The sequence below is a fragment of the Apis dorsata genome, unplaced genomic scaffold, assembly GCF_000469605.1.
Source record: "Apis dorsata unplaced genomic scaffold, Apis dorsata 1.3 scaffold_221, whole genome shotgun sequence".
Taxonomy (NCBI): Eukaryota; Metazoa; Arthropoda; class Insecta; order Hymenoptera; family Apidae; genus Apis; species Apis dorsata.
This window is the reverse complement of record NW_006263503.1, coordinates 455,592-469,331: the sequence shown is the minus strand read 5'-3', so window position 1 is coordinate 469,331 and position 13,740 is coordinate 455,592. Positions and strand designations below refer to the sequence as shown.

At 41.8% G+C, this 13,740-nt stretch overlaps 1 protein-coding gene across 4 annotated transcripts in view; it reads right to left on the bottom strand.

Annotated features, from left to right (window-relative positions):
* Positions 1-13,740, bottom strand: part of LOC102677565 — a 168,165-nt gene that overhangs the window by 121,159 nt on the left and 33,266 nt on the right. The window lies entirely within an intron of this gene.

The window sequence follows — 13,740 nt, the reverse complement described above, 5'->3', positions numbered from 1 at the left end:
TTTTTTTTTTTACGTAGGACACGTGACAAGAGGCGGCCGAGGGAACCGACTTCCGTGGATCCTACCTTCTACTTTCACCTCGCGCGTAAATTACCAATCGGTAGTCGAAGTAGGATTAAAAATCTCGAGTCTTAAATGCTTTTAAATTTTTTAAAAGAATTAAAAGGTTTGCATTTAAAAATTTAAGAGCGAAGAAAATTGGATTTCAGAGGAATTTTATTTCTTCGGGATTCAATTTTTCAGAGTTTATAAAATTATTAAAAACCATTGTCATTAATTAATTGGAAGGAAGAACTCTGTTTAAATTTCAGCGTTGACGAGTTTCTTTTTTTTTACCTACAATTTATCCGTTTCTTTCTCTCGCGAACGGATCTCGTAACGTTCGGATATCTGTTCGCGTACTACTATCGTTCGAAAAAACGAACGATCCGTAAAATAAGCGTCTATCGCTTCTTTCTTCGATTTTATAGCGTTCGTATCACGAGCGAGGAACGACGAATATCGCCGTTCGGAATAGCAGCCGGGACGTTGAACTTTTCGCGTAACGTTGAAACAACGTTGGAATGAATCGGGAGATGCGATTAACGCGAAATGCGACGCTCGCTTATCGAGTTTTCGATAACCAGTTTTCCGCGTACCGCTAATTTTCCCCGCTAATCGTTTCACGCCGTACTCGATCTCTAATAAACCATTTGGCCTCGTAATAATAACGCGATCGATCGATTGTTCGAAAACTGATCGGTACGGAGGCAGAAGGAGGGGAGGAAGAGAAAAAGATTTCAATTACTTCCCTAACGAGACGCCTCGAGGTTCCGAAAGTAAACGTAGATCTATCTATCTGGAACAATGCTCCATTATATCGGATCGATATATTAGTCACGGTCCGATATAAAGAAAGGATATTAGAATCTATCTCTCCCTTGTAAACTCCCTTGCGCCACGCCGGTGTTGTAGCCTTCGAGGCGCAGGTATCTCAGACGTTGCCTACGTTTTCCGGTTACAAATTAATTTCGTGGCTTGTTCGGCGTCGAGGCTTCTCTCCACGAGGCTTATGACGTTAAACAAGGGAAACGTATAAATCGTATAAATCCCACGGAGAGATGTAACGCGTAGGTGTTCATACGTGGCGACCGATCGCGAGAATAAGAACACGGATTCCTTTTTCGGCTCGGCGCAGCTCGTAAGTCTCTCGTCGTCGATTAATACGCCGGATCCATTAGTAAGGCCGTTTCGTTCGAAAATATTCGCGCGCAATATCCCGCGGCTGGATATTAAGGCGGATAGCAGATCTGGACTCGACTACTTGATCGTTTCCTAGTTTATATGGGATAATTTGTCGAATGAATGGGCCGTGTCGATACTTTACGAACGAAATATAGCGAAATTCAGTTCGATTTGATCGATCTGCGCTTGCACTCGCGTATAATATTTCTCGCGCCGTGTATTTTGGGGCAAATAACGGCGATAAAATGGATCTCTATGCTTCCCCTCGGTCGAACGATGTTTGCTGGATTCTCTGCTCGCTAAACGAGCCGACATTGATTCCCACGAAGCTGGTAGTTTTCACACGGAAAAGCCAATCGGATGGGAGATACGAAATCTCGTGGAATACCGATCTCACGAAGGGGGAGTGGATTGGTTGCGTAAGACGTTGGATAACGGTACCGTTTCACACCGATAACATCGACGGGGAAAAAGTCGTTTAAGCTATCCTATTTAACGGCTCGTTATATCATTTCATAATCGACAACCGACACCAGCGTATAGACACTCCGTCATTTGGGAACGCGTACAGGTATTGACCGAATCCGACAGATCGAATCTTTTCTTCGTAACGCGTTCGCCTCTAAATCAATGCCTATCGAGGTAATTTAAATCTCGAGCAACAGGTCGACACGAAACCGGATTCCAGATTTACACTCCACCCTGCGGTAATTTCCAATTTCTTCATCTCTCTTAATCTTACGTGGCCGCTTTCCCCTAATCGATCTTCATCGAATCTTGTTGTCGATGCCGTACGAAAATCCAAACAAAGATTTCGTTCGCGTTACACTTCGGACACACCGCAAATTGCGCACCGTATATGCGAAAAGAAAGGTTAAATCTCGTTACACGCACCACCGACCGACACGACCAAGTGCGTGAATATATGTACACCAACAACGGTACGCTGTTTATCGATACTTATCGATTCTCTTAATCGACATTTGCATTCCAAATGTCAGTGTACACGTACATACACGTCTATAACGGACACTCGTTGTTTTCGACCAACTGTTATATATCATTATTATCATATAGAATCGTGTTGGCGATTAAATTCTTACGCGATACGATACGATAAAGTAAATGAAATAAATACGTAATATTTAATTCCGTCAAGCGTTAGATCGAGGTTATTACGATCTACGAGGAGTGTGTTTACACTCACAAACGGAAGTATGTGTTACGCGCGTGCATTATACACGCGATATCCTGGACACGGGCGTGCGTGAGTCGTAATCGAGAGAAAGTTAGGGTAGGAACGAAGGTACAACGTAGATACACACGTCTCTCGGTAAGCAGTGGCACGATGACAGTGCTAAATGATTCTAACCGCGTTAACGACGCTTGGATTTTGCCACCCGTTCGAATCGTAAGCTGCCTTCGAGACAGATCGATACTCTTGCCGAGCCAGTGCGTTACGTCGATTACGATATGGAAATTTGAAAGCACCGGGGAAATTTATCGGCGCACAACGAGACATTAATCCGACCGCTCGCGATCATTTACATAACCGAGCCGGCAGTGGGAGAGGGAGGGCTCGACGTCCTATCGATGCTAATTAAGCCACGATGGGCATCGATCACTCCGCAACGATTTTTAATACCGATACCGATCGCCGAGACAATGGAAACCGTAGGAGGATTGCAAAATCTCTGCGGTTTGCGCGTTTCGCTTATTTCCCTACCGACGTACGTACGATTTATTTGTTCGTAAAGTGACCGACAATCATGCATTGGATCGTTGTTGCGCTCTCTGAGAAATTTCGAACGTATCATATCTCGTATTCGGTTCGATCGCGAAGAAAAAATTGAGAAAATGATAATAGGCGATAAGTAGAAGAAAAAATGTAACATCGAAATCGAAACGATATCTCCGTCTCTTTTATGACGTTACGATGGATATAAATCTATATCCAACCGTGAGAGAAATTTTTCATTTTTCGTACCGTGCACCCGAGATTCGATTCGATTCGAGCTTTTGCGATGCTTGGGTATGGATTTATCTCGCGTCTAATGGAACGTAGATAAGCGGCACGTAGATAGGCGCGTGGTAATTAAAAGCGGGAAAGGAGAACCGGCAACGTGATCGTCTTCGAATTCTTGGCTCTTTCGCGGACGAATCGAGAAAGTGGAAGAAGTTATGCGTTTTGTGGAAACGCAGCGGTATATAGATACGCGAAACGATGCCCGTCGATAAGAATTTCTCGTTTACGATAGCGTAAAATAAAACTGTTCCTCCGATAGCGTATTTCTCGACAAGAATGCGGCGATATACGTGCTATTGGGGGAGGGGAGGGGGAGAAGACGCGACGCGTGTGGTATAAAGTTGGTTATAAGCAACGCGAGCCGACTTCTCCGATACAATTTCACGCGGACGCGAGAAAAATGGGAGCCGCAGCTAAGAAGAAGAGGAGGAGGAGGAGGAGGAGGAAGAAGCAGCAGCGGTCGGTGAAATCTCGCGCGGTGAACGAGCGATAGAATCCCTGTGTGTACGTTCGAGACGACCCGATTGTGTCAGCTCGAGACGAGCACGCTTCGCGGATTCTCTAAGCGTACCGTTAAGCAACCCGGTGAAAATAATGAGATCGATAGAGATGCACGAGAATCGACTAGCATAGCAAAATTATATCTCGTAATTTGAAAATTTCGAGGAATCGAATAATATTTTGAGATCGACTTTTCCTTCGAATCATCGCCAGTGGATATTTCATTGTATTTAATTTTATTCCTCGAGTAAGAAGAAAAAGGAGAAGAAGAAGAAGAAGAAGAAGAAGAATTTAGAAATCTTGTTCTTTCATCGAGTTAGATGTAATCGTTCAGCCTAGTTGAACGCATGATATATATAATCGACGCAATTAAATAGGCCGAGAGTTTAAAGATATGGTTAATGAATTAGGATTAATTAAATACGTTTGATGTCTTTTTTATTAGGTAATCAAATTTTTCTATAAATTCACGAGTATCTTCGTTAACTTTCGTTTCTCAAGGAATAATATAAAGGAAGTAAGAAGCGATAAAAAGGAAAGCAAGAGAACGAAATTTACGTTTAGAATCATTTACGGATAATTTCGAAAATGATTATCTTTTGAAAGTTATTATACGAGTAAAGAAAATGATTGTTCTTTTTTTTTTTTTTTAGTATTAAATTCTTCGTAACGAACGAAACGTTTCGAGGCTGCGTATCGAATGGGAACGGAAACAATCTAAATTTTCGCGCAACTTCGCCGGAACGCTTTGGCAATCGCGACACGTTCGATGGCCAAATTCGTAGCGACCGGTAAATTCTCTTCCTTTCCAGTCGTTCTTCCCCTTCTCTTCCCTTCGCACGGCTTCCAATAATTCAACCATGGCTCGATGATAACAAATCGTACGTCGGTATTTTTCGTTGAACCGAGAATAAAATATTCGTAGAAATTTTCTAATTTTTTTTTCTTTTAAAATTTCTTCGCGCGATATAGATTCGAAACGTCTCGATTCTCTAACCTATTTCCAATCGATCTTTCGCAAATCAGGCTCGGTTGACACGCGACAAACATCGACATCGCGTTCCCTCGTAAACGTCGCAAATTATAAATCCGGCGGTAAATCCGATCGAAAGAAAGTCGAACTCTCGGCAAAGGGGCGATAACGAACGCGCTCGATGTTTGCTCGATGTCGAAATCACGATACGACGGAAATGCGAAGAAACGGGGGAACGAAAAAAGAGAGAGAGAGAGAAAAGTACCGATTCTCTCAATATCTCCGGTTATCCTGGGTGGAAACCTAAGTCAACAATCGGGGCAGCGAGTACCTGCAAGGATGCAACAATGCCTTCCTATCCCACGAATCCCTAGTGGATCATGGAAATGTCATTTTTCCCGTCAGAAAAAGAATTCGACCCATCCTTTTCCTTTCATTTTACGAGCACAAAGAAGGGACGTGAAGGCAAACGACGCGCGACACGGAAAATTATCACCGTACCGCTCTAATCCATTATCGTGGATTCCGGACACAGGGATGAGTCATCGCATGTGGGTTAATCGCAACCGAGAACGAAGTGGGCAAACGGAGAATCTTCTTGGAATCTGGAAGAAAATTGTTCGTGTTCCAAGGACAATTGGCGAATAAGAAATAAATAATTGTAGAAGGATTGGATAAATTCGTAAAAATTTACGAATTGCTCGAACGAGGCTACAATTTCTATTATGATTTATTCGTCGAAATTTTATCTATCCGAACGATAGTTCGGAACGTAACAAACGATTGACAATTCGATCCTCTGATTTTCGCTTTTCTTATTCCACTCGTAATAATGTATAAGCTCCGATGAATTTAGATCTCGATAATCTTTTATATTTAAGAATAATTTAAGAAATTTACGTACTCGTTTTCTATTGTATCATTTGAAAATGGAATAAATTGTCATCGAAGAGCTCGAGTCAAAGAAATTATCGAATCGTATATCGTATATTAATTAGATATTTATCGATGAAAATCTTATCGCGACACGTAATAGTAATAAAATGGTAGAACAAAGCAGGTAAATTTGTCGTGGATTTCTTGCCGCTTTCTCAGATTATTATACCGCGCTACTCCGATCATGCACCGTTTAACCTGACATTCAGAGAATTGTCTGTCGCAAGTGAACTCGACTTGCGCAATTTAAATGGATATAGACAGGAAATATTATCCTGACGTTTTTCTTCTCGTTTCGATACGTTATTACCATGCAGGATCGTTAAATATATATGTTATCGCGCACAATTCGCAATCCGAAGATGGAATGCTGGAAATGGAAAGGGAAAAATCTCGATAACGGTTTTTCGCGGTCCGAAAATTTCTTTACGCTCGTCGCGTCGAAAGGATTTAAGAGGGAAATATTATATATTGAACGATCCTACCGATGAAATGAAGCGTGACAAACATTTTCGCCAAACGAATTTCATAGAATCCTCTTTAATGAATTTCTATCTTCGTGCTTTCTTCCGGATTCCAACGTTTTTTGCTTCGATAATACGCGAGAAAATAAAGTTTTTTTACATCTAAAATCTATTTTATCACTCGAGGAGAATTTCTATTCCCGATTCAAATTAGAAAATAAAGGAATACTGTATTATACTTTTGTATAAATTTACGTTTATAATCGATAAAGCGATTCGTTAATTACGATCGACGAAACGCACGGTATAAAAAAGTAAATTAAGGTAAATTAAAATCGTTCCCACTTATTGTCGAGTGATCGAGAAATAAACGATTAAGTAAAATTATAAGCAGAGAATCGGTGTCGATCTCGCGGAAACTTTATCGATCGAAAAGGGATCGAAGCGAAACGAAAAAACGTTAACCGTTATCATTGTTCCGAAATGCGTGGAATAAAAAGATTGGTTGGGCAATCCCATAGCCGAGAGGGCACTAATTAGAGTAATAATGGAATTATGGTTGGTTGGGGGTATCGGTGTAGCGGCGTTCACGCATCGTCGCTCCGCTATCGAATCGCGATCCTCGGCTTCGGAGGTAAGAGGAAACTGGAGAAAATCGAACGCCGTTGGATAACACGCTACTGGATAACAGCGATAAAACGATGTACAACGCATACCGGAAATCTTATTCCCGGCTACCGTTTTCTAAATGGCCATCTGTTTTTTTTTCGTGCAACGAAATCGATTCGAAAACTTTATCGAATCACGATCTCGAAAAACGATGGGAATCGAATTCCGTTCCCACGAACGTAAACGTTCGATTATTTCAAAGTTTCGCTAATTTGAAAATCAGAATTCAGAAAAATGATAGGTGGATAGAACGATCGACGAATAAAAGCGATTCGAGAATCCTGACGTTGATCGAGTCCGCGGGAAAATAACGCGCCATCTCGGAAAATTGTCGATCGTAAACAAAGTCGCTCGACTTTCTTTCTCTCTCTCTCTGAAAATTCATCCTCTCTTCGATGTCTTCGACGTTTCCACTCGATTTCCGTAAGAGGCGATATAATAAGGCGTGGCCTTATTTCAAGGACTCTTATAATTTTTCGAGATGATCGCGTTCGATAAAGCGTTGATTTTGTGCCGCGCGACGCCGACACTCGAGTTTGTTGGAGCGCGAAACAAACGCGAGAAAGAAAGGAATCGGGCTCCACCGCGAGCCACCGTGAACCAGAGAACGTTCTTAAACCTTATCATTGACCTATCATATGGAAATGAGCAGATAACGTATTGACTATGGAAAGGACAATATTTAACTCGGCTGAAGAGAAAAATATACGCCATTGTTGCCACGGACGGACTCCTTTGTCCGCGTTCCTGCTCGAGATAACTTATCTTCTTTTGCATTCGCGCAAATCTATCTATTATGTACGGATACGGAGAAAAAGTGGTATTATGGACTCCTTTTCATATTTACAACGAAACACGGCCTGGCAACGATATGCTTCGTCTATCGATTATTTAAACGACAAAACCGAGAGAAGCACACTTTTCTAACTATTGATAATTGCGATAACGATAAACGAATAATTTATAATTTTCGTTAAGGACCTCGATTTTTTAAAAATTTTAATTTCATCTTTTTCGAAAAGTGTTTTATGTAGATAGGTAAAAATTTACAACAATTTAAATCATGAATTAAATTTTACGAAGAAAACTATAAGAATGGAGAATCGCATTTGACTTTTACGCTTTCCAGACAAATATTCCGGGTGGAGAATCGAATTAGTTTTGCTACATCTCGAACAAAACAGTTAGGTATATATACGCAGTTGGAAGGTTGGCCGAGCCTGGCGCAATTTCGCAAGGGTTGTCCGTAGTTCGCTTGCACAATGACCGGTTAGTTTCGCACGGCGTGTCATCGACATTTGCAGAATCGTTCGTTGTCGCAAATGACTGCAAGGATCGTCGGTTGGTAGCAGCAAAGGCCTCGAGATTATCACCTCTCTGTCTTCTCTCTTGCCGTTATCTATTATCGATTATAAATCTCCGCTACATCGAATCTATCCGAAATCGCGCAACGAACCTAAATCGATCGTTTCTCTTCTCTTCTCGAGCGCATAGTAAGTAGATTTAGTTGGACGACGCGCAAGTTGAAGAAGGTTTTCGCGATAACGCGTCTCGATCAATTTTATTCCTCGAATTGGCGAGGAAAAATGGAACGTAACGGAAATACTCGTCTCTAAGCGAGTTAATTCCAAATCTATCCGTTTCTTCTCCTCGATAGATAACCGCGAGGCAAATTGGAATGGTTGGAACGATAGGAAATCCTGGAATGGTAATAACGATGTTGGTGCGTTCTCGACACTTATCGAACCGCTTATCATAAATCGGCAGTAGCGCGCGATGAAGTTACGCACTGAAACGAATTCAGAAAAATTCCATCTCGACACTCGGTCTCGATCTCCAACCCCTGAACTCCCATTAATTTTCTCGAGATTACGGTTTAATCGTCGATTATAATGGAACAGTTATTGGCTGCCAACAGGAATATTAATGCGAAAGTTATTGGCTAAATCGATCTTTTCCTTCGTTTCCTCGGTATTCACCGGCTCGTCCGCCGCTTCGTTATCCTACATTACTCCTCGTTTAATCTCTCCTTTTTCTCGGAGCGAAGGACATCCGGTTTCGTCGTCCGTCGTGCGGCGAGCATCCGCTGCTCTCCTATAGAACAACCGGTCGAGACGTGCGAAACGGTAGGAGGGCCGGCAACCGGATAGAGAAATGCTCGAGATGCTCGGAGATAGGCGCGGGCTAGACCGTCGTCGACCGAGTAAATCGCAGATCGTCGTTTCGGATATCATCGTTCGCCGAGAATATCCTTCGTCTCGCGAAAATCTTCTACCCTCGATACGAATGCATAAATGTATTTATTCAAACGTTAGGTATTCGATCAGGTACGCGTTTGTGTCTCTCTAATTGTTCGCTTGGAGCGGTGCATCGAACGAGATAATAGTGAAACGTTGAGCAACGTTGTATAACCGCGCGGTCAAATAAACTTCGATTATTATTGTTTCCAGCGTGGGCAATTTATGGCGTAGCGAGCCGGGAATCTGATCTTACCGGTTACCGGTGCGCGATCACTCTTAAGCGTGTACCGTAAAAATTCGTGCCCTCGTATACCAGTTGCTAGATTAGCAAGTCACTAATGACCCGGCCATTCGTCGTGCCGCGTAATTCTCCTCCCCGCGTGTTCTTCGATACTAATATATATATATACGCGTTCGCAACGTTTGCTCGCGGTTGAGACCGTTTCCTCCGCGGTTTTACTATGTGCTGATCCTTCTCCAACGAGTTCCAAATATTTCTTCGGAATTCGAAACTGACCCAGAAACCATTATTATTCTAACTTTTGTGAGAAAACTGGAACGTGTTCCGGTCAAACTGGATAGGCCGCGTTTCGAGAGGAGAAGAGGGAGGAACGGAGGCGGAAAGCTATATTTACGGATTCGCGAGAAAGACGGACGCCTCCCGCATTGCAACTCCGTTGAGCAATACGTGCTCCATTCGCGGTAACACCGAGGTTTCACCTATGCGCTACACCTTTCTTTCCTCGTTCGAGAGACTAGGAATCTCTCCACCTTCGATTCGCGTGTATTCGAATCGTTCGATCTGCGAGTAGCATTCGATGCGAGAGCCGAGCCTTGACCGATATATCGACCGAGCAAATTCCGCCACGATGCTTGGTCCTCGCGCCATTGATCGAAAAATTGTATCCTGTTGGCTCGCGTACTGTTGCGCGATATATGATAATTAAGCGGGATGAAATGTAATATATGGTAAGAGATGTAAGAGATGCGAGATTGCGAGCAATAAACGCGCGAATTCAACTATGCCACGGCTGTTGTCGTTACGTTGTCTCCTTTCGTCGTTCGATTATCATATCTATGTATCCCGTTATGGAGTGAACAGCGGCGCCGCGTTAGATGTAGGAATGTAGAAATAGCGAATTAATCAACGACGTAATGATTTTAAAATCTGGCCGAGTAATAATTCCTCTACGACTGTCAGCGGAAAGAAGGATCGTTTGCGAACGTATATGATATGGGAAAAAAATCTATTTGTATAACATCGTATTTTACATATACGTGTACGTGTATAAGTTTTTATTCTTTATACTCTTTATATTCTTAAATTTCGCGTCATTTGATAATATAAGTACGAATATTTGTTGTGCGTTTTGAACGGGTGATCGAAGAATTCAATTGGTAATTGGAAAATTGATACGAGAGTTTTAAATTCGTTGTTTTTATTGGTAAAATTAAATTTACACATAATTTTTTTTCAAGTTGAAGATATCATCACTCCACTTTTTCTTTCATCCGAAAGAATGTTAATCGATCTAAAACTTATGAATGATATTTAGAAAAAGAGTAATCACGGGATTTGTTGAAAATATTAGCGTAATTGGAACGAGAGTTGCGCAATTCTGGTTCTTGCGCGAAAACAAAAACACGTAATGTTATAATTGTATCGAATCTAACGTCGCTGTAATTTAATATCCGTGCAATCATCTATTTCCTATCATTTGTCGGGGAAAATTCACGGGATCGAGATTTATCTAAAATAGAAAGTGAAAGGCATAAGCTTGCGTAACTCGTCTTTGATATATTAACAATTACCGCTTGTACCGCTCGCCGACGCATCTGTGTAAAATTTATATTCCTTTGATATTGGTTAAAAAAATTAAACGAAGAATGCACGTGTTAAATCGATCGGAAAATTCTATCGCTGGATTTTACTTGTGCGTTTATAATTTTATTTCTTTTTTTTTTTTTTTTCATACAATAATATTCGTTTATTTATCAATAATTTAATACCTATTAATCAAATCAATTTACATACGATTCATTTTCGAAACTTTTTCCGCGTTCAACGCGAAACGATTGATTGAATTCGTGTAACGAATAATTCTTCTCAATAGTTTCATTCGAAAAACAACGTAATAAATACCCGAGTGATACTCTTGCTCCATTGAAGAATCTGAAAGTTGATATCCCCTCTAGAAAAAAAAAAAGCATGCTCGTGTTACGACCCAAATATTTCATCGATAAGATCGACGTAACAAGCATGCGATGAATGTACGTACTGTTTATATTATGCGTCACGCCGCGTCTTCTCTCTACCAACAATCAGACCTTCGAACGACGCCGATACGTTAACACTGAATTCGATTGGAATTCCCATGGCACGTTGGATAGTACACGTTATACACAAGTACGTGCCGCGGCGCGTATTATCGTGCAAATATATTATCGATCGACTAGATTCGGAAAATCGGGGAGGAAAACGCGTGTTTGAATTGCTGATCGCCAGCTCTTGGCTGGTGGAAAGCTCGCACAGACAGACATCGAAACGTTATACTCGTTATAAACTAAAACGTTTCGAATTCAGATTTTATCTTAAATGTAAACCACACCAGAGGGAGAAAGAGAGAAATTAGTTTCGTTACCCTACTTTCGTACTTTCCACGACTTCCATAATCGCCGTAACAGCCCGCATAAATTCACTTCCACTCGGGATTTTCATTCGTTGGCGGCAGTAAACTCGACACGGAGACACGGTCACAGTCGTCTTTGGATGATTGTTTCAAAGCGAAACAATCAGCGACCCTTGGAGAGAGAGAGAGAGAGAGAGAGAGAGAGAGAGAGAGCGAGAGAGAGAGAGAGAGAGAGAGAGAGAGAGAGAGAGAGATGATCTAACGAGAAACAAGGAGGTCGAACCGTCAAACGCGAACCGTATAGACGAACTTTCACTTTAATTCGTTCACGAGAGGTCGTGATCCTGCTCGAATCGATTCGATCGGTATATTAGTTAATGGTACTTTAACAAGGATCACATTCGAGGTTCTTATTGTCCGTTCATTCGTTTTTTCCTTTTGCCCGAGACCCGTAATTAAGAAGCGCAGGTAGCTACTCGTAACGATGGCCGGTAGTTCCTCATACGGTAGAATTCTTGTGTCCTTAAAGCTGGTCATGATTCATTCATGAGGCGAGTCTTCGATTGCAACGACCGACCGGGGAAACAATCTCAAGCTAAGGCAAGTTTCGCGATCCTTCATGACCATTTCTCGCTATGCGATCGGAAGAATAATCGAAGGAGAATAATGCTCAAGGTCGTCGATACGAAATTTTCTATTCAAGTAATTCGAGTAATTCTATTACCGTTTTATTCGCAATAACGCGTATCGAATCCTTTGTTAATTTTTAAACTGTGGACGAAAGAAAAACAAAGATAAAGTTTGAAACGAGGATCCGTCGTTCGATCGATTTGCGTTGCTCCAGGCAGATCGTACAAAAAACGATCGTATCGAAAGACCGAAGAAGGAAACGAAGTCGACCTTCGACGACGAAGAAGAAGAAGCAACCCACGGATTTATCGACGTAAAGGCCAAGACACTCGACGAGACTATATATATATATATATCGAACCGGTGTCAAGGTCGACGAACGAGAAAAAAACTTCGAGACGAATGTTATCAATTTTACGATGCAAAATCATCGTCGATAGAAATTGTTTTACAGAATTTGCACGAGTTACGAATAAAAACGTATTGATACATCAGACGTAAATTCTTTCTTTCACCTTTACGTTTGACTCACTGTGCAAATACGAGATATCTTAACCACATTAATCACTATTACATCAACAAAGAGAACGCCGAAACGCGTTTCATCACGGTTAAACGCTTTTGGAATTATGTTACTAACACATTTCCCATACGAGCGAATACGAAAATTATTGTTGAACGTATAAATTGAACGAGGTAGTATAGAAGAACGCGTGTAATCTTTGTTCCCGATGGAAAGCAACGCGACGGAACAATGTACCACGTGGAAAATGGCCGAGGTCCGTGTGTGAGAAAAATTTGCTGAGAATGTTTAGCGTGTTATTAATGGTGAATAGAATATAGAATCGGAGATGTGCGCACCTCGTTTCACGATATCCCGTTGCGAGCTCGTTTCTGCGCCCGTTCGAACAGTTCATCGTGCTCGCGAGCAATACACGAATACCGGAGATCCGGTAAGAATCGTTATCTCTCTCGACGAACGAAAGAAACGCCGCGACCCGTTAAAATCCGCGAAGAATTTACCTTCTTCTCGCCGCGTGTGAGAACGATACGCATACGTGCGCGTCGCGAAATGTTATGCTAGATTTTTTCTTTTTTGTTTTTTTTTTTCTCTTTTTTTCTTTGATTACGTTTCTGAAAACAATAGGATATCACGAATGTATATAAAAGTAATGTAACGTTCACGCTCGTTGACCGCGGCGTTTAATTTCGTTCGCGATCGAGGTAACGATTACGATGCCGTTATATAACGATCGTATATAATTTTCGTTCGCACGTGTGGCGACTCCGACTTACGATTTCGAAAGGAAAAAAGGAAAGCGCAACTGTACGGTACTGTACGCTAAAGGGAACAAGGGCCAAGGAGGCAGGTGCACGAATAACGCCCGGCATCCTGCTTCGATCCGAAACGTAAACGCAAGAAACAACAACTCGAACGAGTCGTCTC